Source organism: Martes martes (genome assembly GCF_963455335.1).
Source record: "Martes martes genome assembly, chromosome: 6".
Classification (NCBI taxonomy): Eukaryota; Metazoa; Chordata; class Mammalia; order Carnivora; family Mustelidae; genus Martes; species Martes martes.
Window position 1 is genome coordinate 52,010,231 of NC_137893.1, and position 9,264 is coordinate 52,019,494.

The following is a 9,264-nucleotide window of genomic DNA, read 5'->3' on the forward strand; positions in this document are numbered from 1 at the left end:
AAAACAAAGAAAACCAACATAAAAGTGGTCACCCAGAAAACTGCCACATTTTTCTCATGTTTCATTTCCAAGATGTCACTACCAAAAATGTTAATAGCTGAAAAGGCAATTAAACAATACATCTGGGCCATTGTGAGCACTGGCTAGAACCAACACAATAGTACATAGGTCACTGAAGTGCATGTAACGCATGAGTAAAGAAGAATACCACAGGCAGAAAAACATACAGGTGCAAAATACAAAGGACCCAAGGACATCTCTCCAAGGTACTGTGAGGGGAGAAAAAACTCATAAGCTATGCTGCAGATATAGGGGTGAAAGCAATGAACTGTGCATAGACAAGGATGTGATTTAAATTATGCCAGTGTCATGCTGGATAAACCAATAAAGGAGCTTAATCGCTGCTACAAAAGCCCAAGGTTAATAGCGACAAACTCCCCCAACAGTTGCATAGCCATAGTATGAAAAAAGATGACTTTGGACAGAAGCTGTATAATGGCTACTCTCTGCACCTGGAAAAGTTCAATAGAAGTGTGTGAAAGAAATCAGATACGAATCTGTCCAAAAGAGAGGGGAAAGACTCTTAGACAGACAGATGGTATTTTTAAAATTATAATGAAACCAGCTTCAGGGAAAATCTTTGACAGGGAAGTGAGGTGAGAAAATAAGCATCCATTAGCATAATAGGTCCCAGAGTCCAGGTACTACTTGATACGAGCAGAATGTACAGCAGATTTAAAAGGAGCCACTAATGTAGCCCCAATCTACCAAAAATTCTGGTCTCTCAGAGTTGCCAAGAAAAAAATAAGAGAGTTTTTATTAATTTCCTGCTTCCAAATGACCTCTTCAAGAGTGGAAATACCCCTGGAAAACTTAGAACCAGGAAAGCAATGTCAAAAGGCTAAGAGAACTCACCTTCTACCTGGTCCTCAACTTAGTAGGACGCATTGGCCCAGACAGACCCAGGTTGGAAAAAGAAAAAGGTAGCACCAAATCTGCCACTGACTCTCAAACCACAGTCTCCATAAGAGCAAAATAATGTCTGGTATTTATGTTACAACCACCAAGAAATGCAAAGATACGGCAGAGACTAAGAAATAGGCAATGACCCTGTTTGAGTATTAAGTATTTTTTCAAAATGTTGTATAAACTATAGAACTCCCATTAAGCACATCCCTCTCTTAAAGCAACTTTCCACCCTCTGCACCTATTGTGTGTGTGTGTGTGAAAGAGAGACAAAGAGACTGAGAAGTTCCAAGAGAGAGAAAAAGAGAAAAGCAGCACAGTGAATGAAGGAATGGTATAAGGAGAGACAGATCCTGAAGGTGTAACCTTTACTCAAGGTTGTATGATTTCCTTTACATTCCAAATCAGCCAGCACCAATTACCTGGCCTAGAAGAAGCCTGGTTAATAGGGGTCTGTCCTGGGGTGGTAGGTGTAAGGAGATATGGTCAACCCAATTAGCTGAGAAGCACAGAACAAAGGGAGCCTCTATGGTCTTCCAATAACATTCTAATGTTTCCTATTGTAATAACTGTAGAGACCCAAGTTTGAAAGATATTTCTTCCTTCTCAGTTCACTGCTACTTCAATTTCTACTTAACTTCCAGATGACGAATAAATATTGACAGCCAATCATTTAAACTCAAAATGGATAAAAGACCTCAACATGAGGCAGGAATCTATCAAAACCCTATTGGAGAACATAGGCAGTAACCTCTTCGACATTGGCCACAGCAAATTCTTTCAAGACATGTCTCCACAGGCTAAGGAAACAAAAGCAAAAATGAACTTCTGGGACTTCATCAATATCAAAAGCTTCTGCACAGCAAAAGAAACAGTCAACAAAACAAAGAGACAACCCATGGAATGGGGGAAGATATTTGCAAATGACACTACAAAGGGCTGATATCCAAGATCTATAGAGAATTCCTCAAACCAACATTCAAAAAACAGATAATCACATCAAAAAATGGGCAGAAGACATGAGCAGACAATTCTCTAAAGAAGACATACAAATGGCTAACAGACACATGAAAAAAGGTTCATCATTAGCCATCAGGGAGATTCAAATCAAAACCACATTCATATACCACCTTACACCAGTTAGAATGGCCAAAATCAACAAGATAGTAAAAAACAAGTGTTGCAGAGGATGTGGAGAAAGAGGAACCCTCTTACACTGTTGGTGGGAATGCAAGTTGGTGCAGCCACTTTTGAAAACAGTGTGGAGATTACTGAAGAAATTAAAAATAGAGCTACTCTATGACTCTGCAATTGCACTACTGGGTATTTACCCCAAAGATACAGAGGTAGTGAAAAGAAGGACCATCTGTATCCCAATGCTCATAGCAGCAATGGCCACAGTCACCAAACTGTGGAAAGAGCCAAGATGTCCTTCAACAGACAAATGAATAAAGAAGATATGGTTCATATATACAATGGAATATTATGCCTCCACCAGAAAGGATGAATACCCAACTTTTGTATCAACATGGACGGGACTAGAGGAGATTATGCTCAGTGAAATAAGTCAAGCAGAGAGAGTCAATTATCATATGATTTCACTTACTTGTGGAGAATAAGGAATAACATGGAGGAAATTGAGAGAAGGAAAGGAAAAGTGAGTTGGGGGAAATCAGGGGCAGGGGCTGGGGGAGATGAACCATGGGAGACTGTCTGAGAAACAAAATGAAGGTTTTGGAGGAGAGAAGGATGGGGAGCTGGGTGAGCCTGGTGGTGGGTATTAAGGAGGGCATGTATTGCATGGAGCACTGGGTATGGTACATAAACAATGAATCTTGGAACACTGAAAAAAATAAACTTAATTTTTTTTAAAAAAGCCAATCATTTTCAACAAACCCTTTCTTCCAGATCTACCCTTGCTTCCTCTCCCCGCTTCTTCACACCTTACAGTTCTTTCTTCCTCGCATCTCTTTATTCCACTCGCTTTGTGCTTATTATTTTTTTCTAATCTTCCTTTCCATGTCTCCACCTTTCTATCTTCCCCACTTTGAGCTCCCTTTGCCATGTTCTTCATCCCCTCCTACCTTAGCCTCCTCCTTTCTCCCTTCTTTCCAACCACCATAATTGTTCTCTGAAACTGCTGATAGATCTGGATTCAAAATTGTTGTTATTGTTGTTTTTAAGATTTTATTTATTTATTTGAGAGAGAGAGAGCATGAGCAGTGGGGAGGAGCAGAGGGAGGGGGATGAGGGGAGGGAGAGGGAGAAGCAGGCTCCCAGGCAGAGCAGGGGGCCCAATGAGGCAGGGGAGTTGAGGGGGTGGATCCCAGGACCCCAGGATCATGACCTGTGCTGAAGGCAGACACTTAACCAACACAACCACCCAAGTGACCCACAAAGTTTCTGAATACAGTAAAACCTCTGTGGTTCATTATAATTGGGGGTGGGGGGAAGAAAAAGAAAAAAAGGTCATTTAACTTAATGGAAATTTTGAGGAAGAAAACTTTTATGAAGAAACTGGGTTTCAAAACATTCCAGGACAAAGCAAGGAAACCACTGTCAGGGGAAGGCAAGCTGTGAAAGCACTTTAACTGATAACATATTTATAATTAGTGTACCCGTTGTCTGAATGCAAATGTTTCAGCTGAAGGCCTTCACTCTCAATCAACATAACATTTCCCTTGTTTAATCTATTAATTTACTTAGCAACCCCTTTTTCATAGATGCACGTTAAACAAGGATTCCGACTAACAAAACTGTATGTCCCAGCAGATGGCCCATAGAAACAGCCTTGCTGGTCTAATCAAAACAAATTTTGCACAACAAACACTTGCTCTGTTGAATGGCCTTGTCACAATCACACTCTATGTCAGAGTTATTCTCCATAAAGGGAAAAATTTTTAATTGGTAATATCTGCTGTTTGCATTGTAAATAGGCAGAGCTGGCCTACCATATAAAAATGAAAATAGTCTGTCAGCTAGGTCCCGCTCACTCCTCTTATCCTTCTCCCTTCTATCCCACTTGGGCCCCTTATCCCATGAGCAAGGGGTCTATTTCCCTGCCTTCCATGGAAGTGCCTCTTTCTTCCAAAGATCAGTCCCCATCCCCTGGAAAGTTCATCCATTAATAAAGCTATTTAAAGGAAAATTATTGCATGTCAAGAATGCTTTTAATATTTTACCAACCAACCCTGTTGTCTGTAAAATTTAACTTGCTTTAAAAAAATGTCTGCTGAATTTTTAAAGTATTTTATATCCTGAGGCGCTCTCAAGGCTCCACCATGCCAGCAGTCACATATGGTCCAGGCAGCTTTACCTAAACACCTTTCCAACAGTTTCCATTTTGGCACTGAAGACAGTTCTCAGTAACGGCCCTTTGTTGTCTCCAGGAACCAGAAACAACCATCATTTCACCAGCTTGACCTGTGTGCTACAAACATAGTGCTGTATTTCTTCTCCCAGTAATTTGATGGGTCAACAGTATAGATCCTATAGTTTCTTCACTAAATTGAGAGAAGAGGAGCTTTGGAAAAGCACTTTAACAGAGTCTGGAGCAGAAGCAAGAAAAGGAAGAGGCAAAAGAACTAAGAAAAAGAGAAAAAAGGATGTGAACTAGTGTCAGATCATTGGTGAAGGGAGTCATGGCTTCCTATGGCCTGGTCTGAATGTTCCTCCTAGACAGGGAGCTGTGCAGATCACTGCCCTAAGAAGCAAGGAAGAGCAGAAAATGGTAGAGGCTGATCTGGTCCAGCAGAGGGAAAAGTAGGACCAGAAGAAGTGGAAGCTTAAATGGGAGGAGGATGGAGCAGAAACACATGGGGAGGTTTCAGTCTTGGCCCCCCTGATTCTGGTCTCAGTGGAGAAACATAAGCTGCTTTTGATACCAGGATACCTGAGGTAAGAAATGTTTTCAATATGACAGCAAAAGGGGTGCCTGGGTGGCTCAGTGGGTTAAGCCTCTGCCTTTGGCTCAGGTCATGATCTCAGGGTCCTGGGATGGAGCCCCGCAGCGGGCTCTCTGCTCAATGGGGAGCCTGCTCACCACCACCACCACCCCGTCTCTCTGCCTACTTGTGATCTCTCTCTCTGTCAAATAAATAAATAAAAACTTTAAAAAATATATGACAGCAGAAGAGGGAAGAAAGGAATCAGTCTATGTCCTGATCGCTGTGGGGAACAGCAGAGGAGCTGCAGGTTTTTCCATCAGGAAAGCCCCTGATCAGATGGATGCTTTCAGAAAAGCGAAGAACAGAGCAGTTCACTGTTTGCATTATGCAGAACTATATGAAGACCATATGATATTCCACAATATTTCTTTAAGATTTAAAAGGACCCATATCAAGATGAAGAGACAACCCAGAGGCTATGGCCTCAGCTGCTATTGGGCCATCATCACCACCTGCCAACTCACTGGCATCAAAGACATATATGCCAAGGTCTCTGGGTTGGTCAACATGCTCAACCTCATGGGGGGGGAGTGGGGGGGCATGTTCCATGGGCTCTCCCACCAGGAAACCCATCAACAGCTGGCTGATAAGAAGTCTCCATGTTGTAGAATTCCAGAAGGAATGGGGCCCTCCACCCATTACAGTGACCTCCCCCCAGGGAGCCTTAATAAAGGATCCAGAGCCAGAAGATGTGGTTCTAGACATCAAAATGGACTAGGAGGGAGTGCAGGCCACACAGGGAGTGAAGCACAGTGTGGTCCAGTGTAAAGAGAGCCATCACCTGAGCCTCCCTCTGGCGTTATACAACTACAGTACTGTCCAGAACCCCAAGGAGACTCAACCCTTCATTAAGGGTCATTAAAAAGTGACCTTTTTAATGTCACTTTCTTTTTAAAGGAAAGGACAAACTTCTTTATTAACAAATAATAAATAACTATAGCTTTAAAAAAAAAGATTTTATATCCTCTTCTGTTCGAAGAAATACAGCTTTGAATTTGTTCAACAAGAGGTCTCAAACAGCTTGCGTTGTCAATACCCCTTTCTATGAAATCTATTCTTTACCCACAACCCAGCCTGGACCCCCTTTCCAGAGATTGCATACTCATAGCTTCTGGTGAGAAGCTTTCTTTAGCACTGTTGGTTACTACATAACCCACAGACTCCCTGGGTCACTGTAGATTGGGCCAGGACCTTACCCAAAATGAGCCAGTCAATTCTCTTTCCAGAGAAACTGGAAAGAAGATTGAGACATTCCAGTTATCTGGAAACTAAAGGCCTAAATGTTTCTGTACACCTGAAGGTGTACAGAATGAGTTCTGGCATGATGATGACATGCCCTCATGGAAAACTGGCCTAAAATAAGTTGACCATTTTTAACTATTGGGTTCTTTCACTGAAGGCAGAGGCAATACTATTTTAGCCTCGGGACTGAGCTACACTTCTCACTTCTCACCACAGTTGGACAATAGAACACAGGAACAGAGCCAAACTAAGTCCTAAGACAAGAAATGCCCCTCCAGAAATATAATCTTACACTTGCTCATAGAAAGAGTCGCACACACAGTATTTTTAGTCAGTCCCTATATCTTGAACATCACACATTTCACTAATTCAAAGTCATTTCTAATGCTCTTTTTGCTGATTTTAAAACTGTCTAGAGCTAAGCTGAGGTAAATATGTTTGCAACTTGTAGGAGCTGTCTTTCGAGTATGGATTTCTGGTTAAGTTCTTTCAAATGTTGACTAGTGTATGTTGTCAATTTCTTGGGAGGAGTGTCTGGCTGGGTACTTCAAAATTCAGTTACTGGCCCCTCAAGTAAGCATCAAATATGCATAGATAGATGTATAAATACACATAATTCATACATACATGCATGTGTACATCTATATATATATATATACACACACGTATGTGTAGATATAAATATAGCTAGACATACACACATACTATCTTCACTGAAGTGTTTTTAAATAGATACAGATATCGTAACAGTTGTGTATTAGCAGAGCCTAAGTACCCAGTCTGCAGAGAGGAAGATGAAACTGATGTCGACAGGAAGCAGGGGGAATACCTGAGGACTCGGGGGAAGAATTCTTAAGACTGCTATCTTCATTTTCAGTAATTCCTCTCTCTCTCTGGTTTCAATACTTTGTGAGACCTACTTTTGGGCTTACACAAGATGTCCCTATGTCATCGTATCAAGTTTCCCCATTTCCATACACTAATTTGAGCATATTCTGTTACTCACTACCAAACAATCCTAGACTAAGAAATTAATACTATTCTTACAGAATTAATATAATTATAGACAGAAAATTGATATATTAGCCTCCCAGCCTCATTATAGGTAAAGGTATGATTTCCATGAGGCCTATTAAAATACTAAAGTAGTTCAAGGACTGTATTTGCCATCTTCACAGACTCCGTCCCCCAGTTGAGAACCACTAAGCAGCCGTGTGAATGTTCAAGTGATTTTCTCTAATTTCTAAGCATATGTGTATTTTAAAACAGGATACTTTTTAAACTCAACCAACCTTTGCTGAGTCCATGATATATTCAAGGAACTTTCTTAAATGCTAGAGGACATTTAAAGGTAGAAGACATCTTCTTAACTGCAGGGCTAGGCTTCTAAGCATTCGAATGAAGCAAATGAAGAGATAGGAAAGCACAGAGATGACTAAAATAAAAGGTCAATAATGGTAGTAAATGTCATGAAAAGTATAAATTCTGAAGGGGTCTGAAGGCAAATGATAGTTTACTAAGCTCAGTAAGAGTTCACAAAGTTCTCAAAGTACTGGGTAGATACTGAATGACTGGTGTGGTCTGCATAGGCAGGATGTAAGAAAGAGGAGGGAAGGCCTACCAGGCAGGAGAAACTGCATGAAGTACAGAGCCTGAAAGTCAGAGGATTTGTTCTAGAAACAGTAGGAGTGTGCTAGGAGTGTGCTTCTGCTGTAGTAGAAAATGCCTGAAGATAACGCTGTGCGAGAAAGACTAGAAAGATACGTTTGGACAGATTGAAAGCCCTGAGTCACACACACATTTTAAAAATTTGTTCTATTGTCAGTGGGGAGGGGGGAAGAGAGAGGGAGTCAGAGCAATAAAGTGGCATGATAAATTCTGTGTTTGAAAACAGTACTTCTAGTGAGAGAATGTAAAAATCATGGAAGACAGGAAATAGAGCTGGGAAGCCGATTAGGAAGCTGTTTAAATCCTCTAGGTGTGAGAGTTAATGAGATGCTATTCTAGGGCAGTTGCCATGAGAAAAGAAATGAAGGGATAAAACTGATAATCACTCTAAAGGTAAAGTTGATAGGATAAGATGACAAATAATATAGGAAAGCTTGAAGGTCTACAAAAAATGACTTAAATCTTAACCGTGAAGATTTGGTTTGCTCTTCTTTAAAAAAGGAGTTGTGGGGCACATGGGTGGCTCAGGCAGTTGAGCATCCAACTCTTGGTTTTGGCTCAGGTCATGGTCTCAGGGTTGTGGTGCTGAGCCTCCCATTGGGCTCCATGCTCAGGAGGAAGCCTGCTTCTCTCCTTCTCCCTCTGCCCTCCCAACCCCTTACCCGCTTGCTTTCACTCTCTCTCTCTCAAAATAAATAAATAAATCTTTAAAATAAGTAAATAAATCATTAAATAAATAAATAAAATAAAAAGTTGTTATTTTCTCCACAACAGTTTGTGAGGATGAAAAGTATGATGCATGTAAAGTGAATACCCAATAAAAAGGGATTTATAAAGACCAGAAAGAAAAAAATTTTCTAAAAGCAAAGTAGAGGGTCACTTTTTTTTATAGTAAGTAACTTAGAGCCACAGCCTTTGACTGCATGGAGAAGACTCTTCTAAGTAAGACCAACCCTAGGTCAGTGCCACACCAGGCATGAGTTCCCCACACGTTTCAGTACATAGTTATAGAGCATTCAGAGACATGTCAAAGCCTAAGATTACTACTCATTGGGGCGCCTGGGTGGCTCAGTGGGTTAAAGCCTCTGCCTTAGGCTCAGGTCATGATCCCAGGGTCCTGGGATCGAGCCCCACATCGGGCTCTCTGCTTGGTGGGGAGCCTGCTTCCCTTCCTCTCTCTCTGCCTGCCTCTCTGCCTACTTGTGATCTCTGTCTGTCAAATAAATAAATAAATAAATAAAATCTTTAAAAAAAAAAGATTACTACTCATTATCAAATAGCAAAAGGTTCACTGGCAATAAAAAAAAAAAGAAAGCCAACAGTGAGAAGCAGGAAGTTAACTAAAAATGACATCAAAGTAGTTGACTTGGTAGATGAAGTACTAAGAAATAAGTCCACCTCAGCCATAAGAAGACTGAGTGATGGAGTGATGTTCAAAACA

The 9,264-nt window shown here is 41.0% G+C and overlaps 1 pseudogene across 1 annotated transcript; it reads left to right on the plus strand.

Annotated features, from left to right (window-relative positions):
- The first annotated feature begins 4,264 nt into the window (after positions 1-4,264).
- On the plus strand, positions 4,265-5,698 carry LOC308345013 (small ribosomal subunit protein uS5m-like; annotated as a pseudogene). The gene is made up of 2 exons: positions 4,265-4,896; positions 5,103-5,698. The product of its transcript is annotated as a small ribosomal subunit protein uS5m-like (transcript).
- The last annotated feature ends 3,566 nt before the right edge of the window (positions 5,699-9,264 follow it).